Here is a 9,246-nt window from a genome sequence, read left to right on the forward strand (position 1 = left end):
ACATTTTACACGTTCTTGTTCCAAGAATGGCCACAACATCTCTTTTCAATAGCAAGTGTGATGAGACAAAACAAGGAAAAAAGCCTGATGGAAAGGTGATACAAAACCAAGCCAGTGACCACAGGTCCAACAGAGAAAGAGAAAAGGAAATTTTTACAATATGATCATACCATTTACAATCCAATTTAAGGGGAGTTCTTATGGCCTAATTAGTAAGGAAGTGCACTACAAACCCAAAAGCAAGGGGTTCAAATCCATTAGCTGCTTCATGAGAAAAAGACAGGCATTCTCCTCCTTTGCTACTTTACAGCCTCTGAAAATCTGCTGAAGGGTCAGCTACGAGTAGGTCCCAACTCAATAGCACATACCAACCAACCCACCACCCAACTTAGACTAACTTCCCCCTCTCACAAAACAGCACTTAGTCACTACTAACTTTGATTTTCAGCTTCTTCACCCACAAATAAAGTCTCCTATCTTTCAGTAAATCCAGTTCAAGATTATTTTCATAATCCTCATGCATGTAATGTATGGAAATGTCACTGCCAGCCTGGGCAACATGGATTTCCTCTATCTCCCAGTGTAAAAATCCCAGCCACATGTGACTTTTTCCTCGGCTTTTTCCCAGTGACCCCTAGCAGGGGAGAAAGCGGTACCCTCATGTGACCTCTTAGCCTGTGAACCAATCACACAGCTCTTTAACCACTTCTTTGCTGCATCAACCCATTCTGCTTCAGGAACACAGGCACATAGGCCCTTCTGCTGGTTCTAACATCCCCTCCACTGGAAGGATGGTATGATGACGCCTGAGTTCATGTTTGTGAGATACTTTAGCCCTTTCAGGTGAAAAGCAGCATTAAAGTTCAAGAGACTAGAGGGGTTGCAGTTGATTCTTTATACTCGGGCTTCAAAGAAAGAAAGTAAAGCTGAAAAGGTCAGCCAGCTTCCTTTTGAGTCTGAGTCAGGACTCACTCACTTGTAGCTGACACTCAACCAGGTTCTCAGAGACAATTAATGGCAAGAGAGGGGACTACCTTTCTCGCCTGAGCAACTGGTGGACTTGAACCATGTGCCTTTGGGTTAGCAGTGCAATTTCTTACCACTAAGCTACCAGAGCTCCCTCCTTCTTAAAGTTAGGCATATCTATTGTAACATTCATTGGCTAACTGGACTTCAACATTAGAAATACAAGGGACCGTAATATTTGCATGGGCCCTTGTTACAACAAGTAGCATACAAAGGGACAAGGGCTTGTTCATCCCTTCTTCTCCAAGTGAATTCCCTACTCAAGCTTCCTGGCCCGCCAGCTCCCCAACCTCCTCCAGGATAAAGGGCCACAAGGCAGCTGGCAGCCAACATATTTGCTTTGAGCCAATAGGGGACGGGAGAAAAAAAAACCCAAACCACAAAGCTTTGTATGTTTGTGGGCATGCATGTGAACTCAGGCCTGCTGGGGTGAAAAAAAAAGTGACCCACACAAAGAGCACATTCACATCACATGTAACTCCTTGCACATAGAAATAGTTATCTTTTACCCAGCACCTTCTCTGTATGAGAAAGACACTGAATTCTTCCCACACAACCTAGACTAGACCTGCTGGTCCCAACCTTAGAGATAAAGAACAGATCAGAAAGGCTGTGAACCGTGTCCAACATCGCCCAGGTTAAAATGGCAGAGTTGGAATTCAAACCTAGCTGCGTTTCAAACTTTAAATGCCAGCCCCCCTTGCCCCGCCACACCAACAGCCAGGGAGAGCTGCTGAACTTGCCAGGAGAAGGGTCAATTAAATTAAATTAAGCAGGGACAGTCGCGGGCATGTTACAGAATCTTATTTTAGACATTCTTTTTAGCCTCCTACCTACTGAAGCTCTTTTTGTTTGTTTTGCTTCTTTCTTTTTCAGCCAGGCAAGCAGCAATAATTTAATTGGCTCATTAAGAATTTCATCTTATCTCTCCCCCAAGCCCTCTTAATCTCTATTACACCCAGCACAACACTGTTCTGGGCACTCAGAATGTGTTCAAATAAGCAAATAAATGCACAGCACTCAATGACGAAAGAAGTTCTAAAACAGAATGGATTGTCTTCTATCCTGCATTTGCGACAAAAGAAGCCCATACATACAGGACAAGAATGGAGCTAGCTAGGCTGTAAAGGCCATTCAGTTGAGGACGCCTTCTCCAAAGCCACCTTAAGCCTCCAAGAAAGACAGAAGAGGGTGTGATGGTGGCTTATTGGTAAGGAGCTGACTGGCAACCCAAAGCAACAAGATTCAAATCCACCAGCTGCTCCATGGGAGAAAGAAGGGTGATCTCCCTTAATTTACTGCCTCTGAAAACCCACTGGAGGGTCAGCTATGAGCCAGTTCCAACTTGATGGTACTCAACAACAACAAAGAGAGAAAATATCAGAGGAGAAACATTCCCATAGCTTTCAGCCACTGCCTCAAAATTTTAGGACAAGTATGAAGTCTCAAAAAAATGTTGGGGGTTTTCTGACTCCTTTATGGTTCTTCCACATTAGAATGGTCTCAAGTTACACCTTCCATCATCACACTCAGCCTGCAAAAACCTGAACATTTGCTTCCAGCACAGGCTAATGATGGACGGTAACTACCTAGGATCCTCTTCAGCCACTTCTCTCATGTTAAGTCCTTCTCTTATCTTGAGATAAGAGCAGGTGTTGTAGAGGGGCTTGAATAAACACCCGAAAAGTTGTAGGAAGCCAGGGTGCTCCTTCCACTCTGATGTATTGACCTGAGGTCACGGAAAGCTGGACCTGTCGCACCTCAGCCAGGATTCTCAGAATCATACTACACTGTCACTTCAGCCTAGTAAAGAAGCACCCTGAAATACATACCCCTAAAAGAATGCCACAGAACTTTTGGAAACTTATGGGCCTTTTTGGTTGTTGTTTTTATATAATATGCACCAACTCTTGGGCTACACACAATCTGCAAGGAGAGTCGGGTTTTAAAATTTCAGAAGGCAAAGTGCAACAGCAATAACAGGGGCACTGACAGGAAAGAATGCAATCTATATAAAACACACTGTGAGACTGATGTAAGCAAATCTGTGTACCCTAGATATTCATTATGATTAGGCAAAGTAGCATCGTGTCACTCAGCATCCTATCAATAAGCTTATCATTTCTATGGCACAGCCACTAACATCCTCACCAAATAACCTAGTAACTTCAGCACAAAGTCTCTAATGCTAAAGTGTTACCTCCTGCCATTTAGTGGCTCTTCAAGGGGAAGCAGTAACATTGTGGTGAAACCCGCATGTGCCAGTTAGCACCAAATAAAAACTGAGGTGGTTGGACAAGCACTGCTTGAAGAAACAGCACTGGATATGGAGGTGTCTCTGCAGAGGGAGCCTTGCTCCTCTGGCAACTACTTGGTTCCAAGGGTGAGGAATGTCCAGTTTTATTTCTGACATTAAATAAAGGGTACACACACACACACACACACACACACACACACACCCCTCTGGAACAATGCAGCCACCTGGTCATAACCTTCCTCTCACTCCCTGGTCTTCAGATAGCTTTGCTGTCTTTGTTTGGACAACTGAGTGCTCACTTTGTACAAGCTGTTTTCTGTACCCCTGGAATTCACTTCCCCAATCACACCAGGTGAGCAGAACTTCCACCCTCTAAGCCCAGCACACATCTCCCTCACCTCCTCCATCCAACTTCACTCTCACACAATCCCTCCCCCTCTGGGCACATCCCTGATCGATCCTCTGGGATTAGGATCCTATTTTACTATCTTCGCTCCTCATTTTGTATAAAAGCAGCTCAAAGTGCAGTTTGTTGCAGGACTGAGAGAACTAACCCACCTCAAGAAGTCCGTGAGAGCATATGCAGCCTATGATCTAAAAGACTGCCCTGCCAATACCGAGAGCAAGTCACTGCCAGACCCTAGGTGGACTGAAGTCCTGACCCACAGTGTTCTGAAACTGAAGGTAGAAATAGGGGTCAGAGTGACAGGAGCCGAAGGAAGTAGAAGGGGGAAGGGAGTTATGGGCAACACTTCTTCACTGCTCCCATCAGAAGAAAAGGGGGAAATCCCGCTTGAAGTATTGCAAAACCAGCTTCCAGGTAGAAGCAGAGAAGAAGTGAAGAACTTTGGAATTTGGAGGTAGAGATCTGATTTGAAATTGGGCAGCCTCGGGTTTTTCCCTAGAAGCCAGTCCGACCACCCAAGTAGGGGCCACGCCGCCCGGGCGTTGGGTGGCACGACTGGGCCTACTGAGAGGGCATGAAAACACCTCTCCTCTCCCTGCCCGGGTCCTGTCCGCTGGACTAGAGGGAGGAAGCGAAGGCGACGCGGAGTTGAATCCCACTCCAGCTGAAGCGACAGCAACATTGCTCTTCTTTCCTCTTCTTTCATCTCCTCTCCCCCGCGGCCTGGGTATCTCGGCCTGCCTTTCCCGGGCCCTCTCCAGTTTCCAAAAAAGCAGAAGGCAACCAGGAGGAGGGGGCGAGAGTGTGGGTTTCGCTGCAATCTATGCAGACAGCGCTCACCTTCCAGCCTAACTACCAGACCAGCTGTGCGCCCCGCCGCCGGCAGCTCCCACCACCAAACAGAACTCTGGTGGCGCCGTCACTCGCGCCCCCGCTGCCCTGCCAGGCGCCCCGCCGCCGGTCGCCAGTCGGTGCTGCCAGTGTTTGTCCAAGTCACCCTGCAGGCGCCCGCAGCGCCGAGCCGGCTCCCGGTCCCAGTCCTCGCCTCCAGCCTGTGCTGGCGCTTACCTGCTCCCCGGGACCCCGGCGGCACCCCGACTCCAGCACCGAGAGGCTGTCCTTCGCAGCGGCGGCAGAGCCCCACGTCCCCCAGGAATTGATTCCAGTGGCCGGCGGAGGAGGGGCGGGGACAGGAGCTGGAGGAGGCGAAAGGGGAGGGAGGTTTCCGCTCGGATCCCGGCGCGAGAGCCGGCGAAGGGGAGCAGGAGGGAAGGAAACGCGGAACCCCTGCGGAAGGCTGGTCCCTCCGGCGGAGCCCGCGGCGACAGGGTCGGGACTGGTGGGTGGAGGAGGACTGGCTGCCGCACTGAATGCCCAGAGAAGGCGGAGGGGGAGCCGAGGAAGGAGTGCCCGGCAACCTGCCCCCAAACTGCGCCCGCTGCGAGCGCGCGCGCGGGCGGGAGAGGAAAAGTTGGAAAGAACTTTTGGGGCCGCGAGAGCCAGAGCGGCAGGAAATGCGAGCGGCCAGGAGAGGAGGGAGGAAGGGGCCGTGAGTGGGAGGGGACGGAGCAGGCGCCAGCGGCCGGGGCTCCCCCACCCCCGGGCCGGCTCGGCGGCGCTGGGGGCCGGGAGGCGGAGGGAGGCCGGGGCGCGCGCTCGAGGGCGGAGAGGAATGCGACCCGCGAGGGGGCGCGCGCGCGCCTGTGCGTGTGCGCGCGGCTGAGTCCCGGGACGTGGGGCCCGGGCTCCCAGCGCCGGGGCGCGCGGTCCCGGGGGACGTCACAGCACTGGAATCCCAGGAATGCCGGGCTGCCCGGGCCCTTTCTGCAGACCCCGGGCAAGTCGCGCACTTTTCACGGGGTGGCTTTTGAAAATGTTTTAAAAGGTAGAAGGAGAGAGGAAAGAGGGCTAGGGAGTGGAGGACGAAAGTCGACCACAGCCACCCCAACCGCACGCCTCTCCCGGCGGTCAAGAGGAACCCCACCTAGAGCTCCAGAAACCCTGGGACCAAGCTGCAGCAGAAACGTGCCCATCGGCCATCTAGAGAATGAGCGGACGCTCCGCTCCCACTGAGCTCCCGCACCGCAGAAGACAGAGCCACCGAAAATTAGGTGGCCACCTGGACTGGGCAGCTTCGTAGATCTCTCCCCAGGACACTCGTGGAACCTCCGTTAACCGAAGTCAGCGTCCTTATTTCCCTGCCTTCCTGTCCTCCTCACCTAAGCATTGTAAAAGCAGCCTATTTAGAATTGGAATATGTCCGTTTCCCGGCCATTCCCCAGAACGCCCCACCCAACCTGGTAGGCGCTGGGAGGGAACTTCCTTAGCACTTTGAGAGGTGAAGTTAAAGAGAGGCGGCTGGTACGGCGGCAGAAAAAGCTAGGAGCCAGGCCCGAAATCTGGGGTTTAGGCCCTGCCCTGCTGGTGAGCGTGACTGGGGAATATCCCAGCTTTGTGGTCCTTGACTGCTTTGAGTTGTAAAGGCAAAAGGTTTGGCTTTTTTTTTTTTTTTTTGTGGTCCTTCACATTGCTCCAAACACATATTACTGGTCTGTAACCCCCAGGACTCAAGCCTTATCCTTTTAAATCTTAGGTTTTTTATTCGACCTTGAAGTCATGGTAACAGAATATACTACCCCAAAGTACTAAAATGTCTGACATTCACACATACATTCCAGACTGTATGAGGTGGTGGTGTTGTGTGCTGCCCAGTCAGAACCAACTCCAGTGTGTTTTCAGAGGCATTAAATCCCAGGGAAGGAAATGGCCCATCTTTCTCCCACAGAGCAGCTGACGGATTCAAACTGCATTCCTTTGGGATTGCAGCACAGCTTCTTACCTCTAGGCCACCAGAGCTCCGTAATATGTACATTATGTAATGTTGTTAGGTGATGCCCAATAGAATAGGACTCGTGTGGACCTAATGAGTAACAGATTTGAACCCTGTCCTACCCTGTGCCATCCTCATCATCTCAACAGTATGTTGTAACTAAGAAATCTACAATCTCCAGAACTATGAGGAATTAGAAGGCTCAGAGAGCTACCCAGAAGACCAAAGGGATAGAAGGGAAAGCTGAAAGAAAATATCAAAATATCTGAAACTTTCAAGGACCCAAATGGATGCACTCCGTGTGAACGTAAAGATTTCCAGAGAAAACATGAGTCACCTTATTTGGTTCAATCAAATGTGGTAAACACTATATATGCTCTTGCATTATTATTTTCATTTCCTAGGAAAGAAAAATGGCTTGAAGAAAGTATGCATTCTATCAACAATCTAATAAGATAGAATACTGAATCTCATAAAGTACATGATCCTAATCTCTTGGAAACATGATCAAAAAGGTTAATATTAAAGATAAATGCCTACATGCTCTCAAATGTGAAACCAAGCTTCCTACTCTTTTGACGGTGTTGTTGCTCAGAAGTCCCCCAATAGCAAATACCCTGGGGCTGTTGTGACATAGAAGACAAAGGAAATTTAATTAGACATGGCTCTGCCTCTGGCCAACCTTACAACCTAGCAAGACACTTTACCCCTGAACTTGAGCTTATTTTGCAAGTGGTGAATAACATAGAAGACAAAGTTTGGCTGCATTAGTTCACCTCTGAGGTCTTCTCCAGGTCTGAACTTGCTTGAAAAGCTCCTCCTCCACACATGCCTATGGAGAAACCAAGCGATAAGGCTTGAATGTGGTAGAAAAGAAATGTTTCCACATCATCTTCAGAATCCAAATTCATGTTTGTTTAGAATCCTTGAATGTCAGGGAGTATTCAGTGATGAGTATAGCTAAGTGCCCTACTTATGCTTAGTGCTCAATCTCTGGACTCATGTTTATAATACAAATAGTTTTGCTTTTGAAAATGCGGAACATATTGCTAATTTGAAAATCTATAAAGTGTATCTTTTGGAAGAAGTGCCGACAGAATGTCCCTTAGAAGTGAGAATGCTGAATCTTTGCCTCACAGATAAAAGGCAGGCTTGGTGAACGAGAGGCTCAGTGGAAAAGAGGAAGATGCTCAGTGAGGTGGACTGACAGCAGGCACAGGACTGAGTAATGTTTCATTCTTCTGTACATGGGGATGCTAGGAGTCAGAATCCGCTCTGCAACAGCCACATTTATCTTTCTTAAGAAGAGATCACAGAAAGGCAATACAAATATTTTTTAAAACAAAAAGGCTAACTTGAAGTGAAAAAGAACTTTTCATTCTCTAAGTAAATATGTAAAAAATAGTGACAAACTCTTTTTTAAAAAATGAAGTTACATCCATGTGACCACCACAGGTAACTAAAAAAAACTCGACTGATTGCCATAAAATTGGAACTGACTCCATGGTCGACTCTCCAGTGGGTTTTTGGAGGCTGTCACAGGAGGGAGCTATCGTGGTTTTTTGTTATTGATGTATACCAGCTGGCAGTGTAGCTCCTTATGTGTCCACCCAAAGGCAGGTGGTTCAAATCCACCAGTTGCTTCACAGGAGAAAGTTAGGCAGTCTCTTCCCTTGCCATTTACTGCCTCTGAAAACTTGCTGGAGGGCCAATTCCAAATCCATGGTGAAGAACAACAAATAGAGTGGGAAGAGATTGCACATCTTTCTCTCTCGGAGCTGCTGGTGAATTTGAACCACAAGAGAGGAGGTGTCTTTGGGTTAGCAGCAAAGCTCCCTATTGATTATGCCACCAAAGCCACTCAGGCAAAAATATAGAAAGTGTTTATCACCTGAAGTACACCTGTGTGCCCCTGAAATTTCCCTTGTGCACCCTGCCTTCCAAACCTACCATAGGTTAGCTGTCACCAAGGGTTACCTTTGTCTTTTAAGTTCCTTTTAAAAAATAAAAATATGTAATTAATTTCCCAGTTCTGTATCATCATGATAAAACATGTTAAATATGCACTAGAGACAGCAGGCATTTGGTTGATGAAATCAACCCCAGCCACATCATTGCACGTTACTCTAAAACCTTATAATCTTAGGGACTTAGTGATATTAAATCTTACATACAGTAAAGTATTTCAGCTTGTTCTCAGCTTGGTTGAAATGATACTGGTGCCAACTCTCATACAGCGTCCATCGTTCCTCCCACACCCAATATGTTCTTTATGCAAATGTATTGATTTTATACCATCAAAGACATTCAAGTTGCTAAAAGTAAAACAAACCAAGATCTCTTATTAAAGAAACCTGGAAAATCAGCAGGCTTTGTTATGAAGACTGTGATGATCTCTTGGGACCTTCTAAAAAAGTTAAAGTTATATACATGTTGTGTCTTCTATTTATCCCCAGCCTACTTCCAATTCCAAAGAGGGTTTTGCCGCTTATAGTAAGGGAAGGAAGGAAAAACAGCATTTTCAAAACATGCATCTTCTCTGTCCTGTACTCCATTTCTGATTCCCTGAACTCAATAGAGATTTGTAATGGAGGAGGGAGATATTTTTTTAGACCGTTTTACTGAGCATAAATCCCAAGCATTTATGTAATTCTATGACTTTTTTTCATCCATGTCAAGATACAGAAAATTTTCCTCTCTCTCTCTCTCTCTCTCTCTCTCTCTCTC

The sequence above is a fragment of the Elephantulus edwardii genome, unplaced genomic scaffold (assembly GCF_000299155.1).
Source record: "Elephantulus edwardii isolate Elephantulus edwardi_28Jun2011 unplaced genomic scaffold, EleEdw1.0 scaffold00090, whole genome shotgun sequence".
Lineage (NCBI taxonomy): Eukaryota > Metazoa > Chordata > Mammalia > Macroscelidea > Macroscelididae > Elephantulus > Elephantulus edwardii.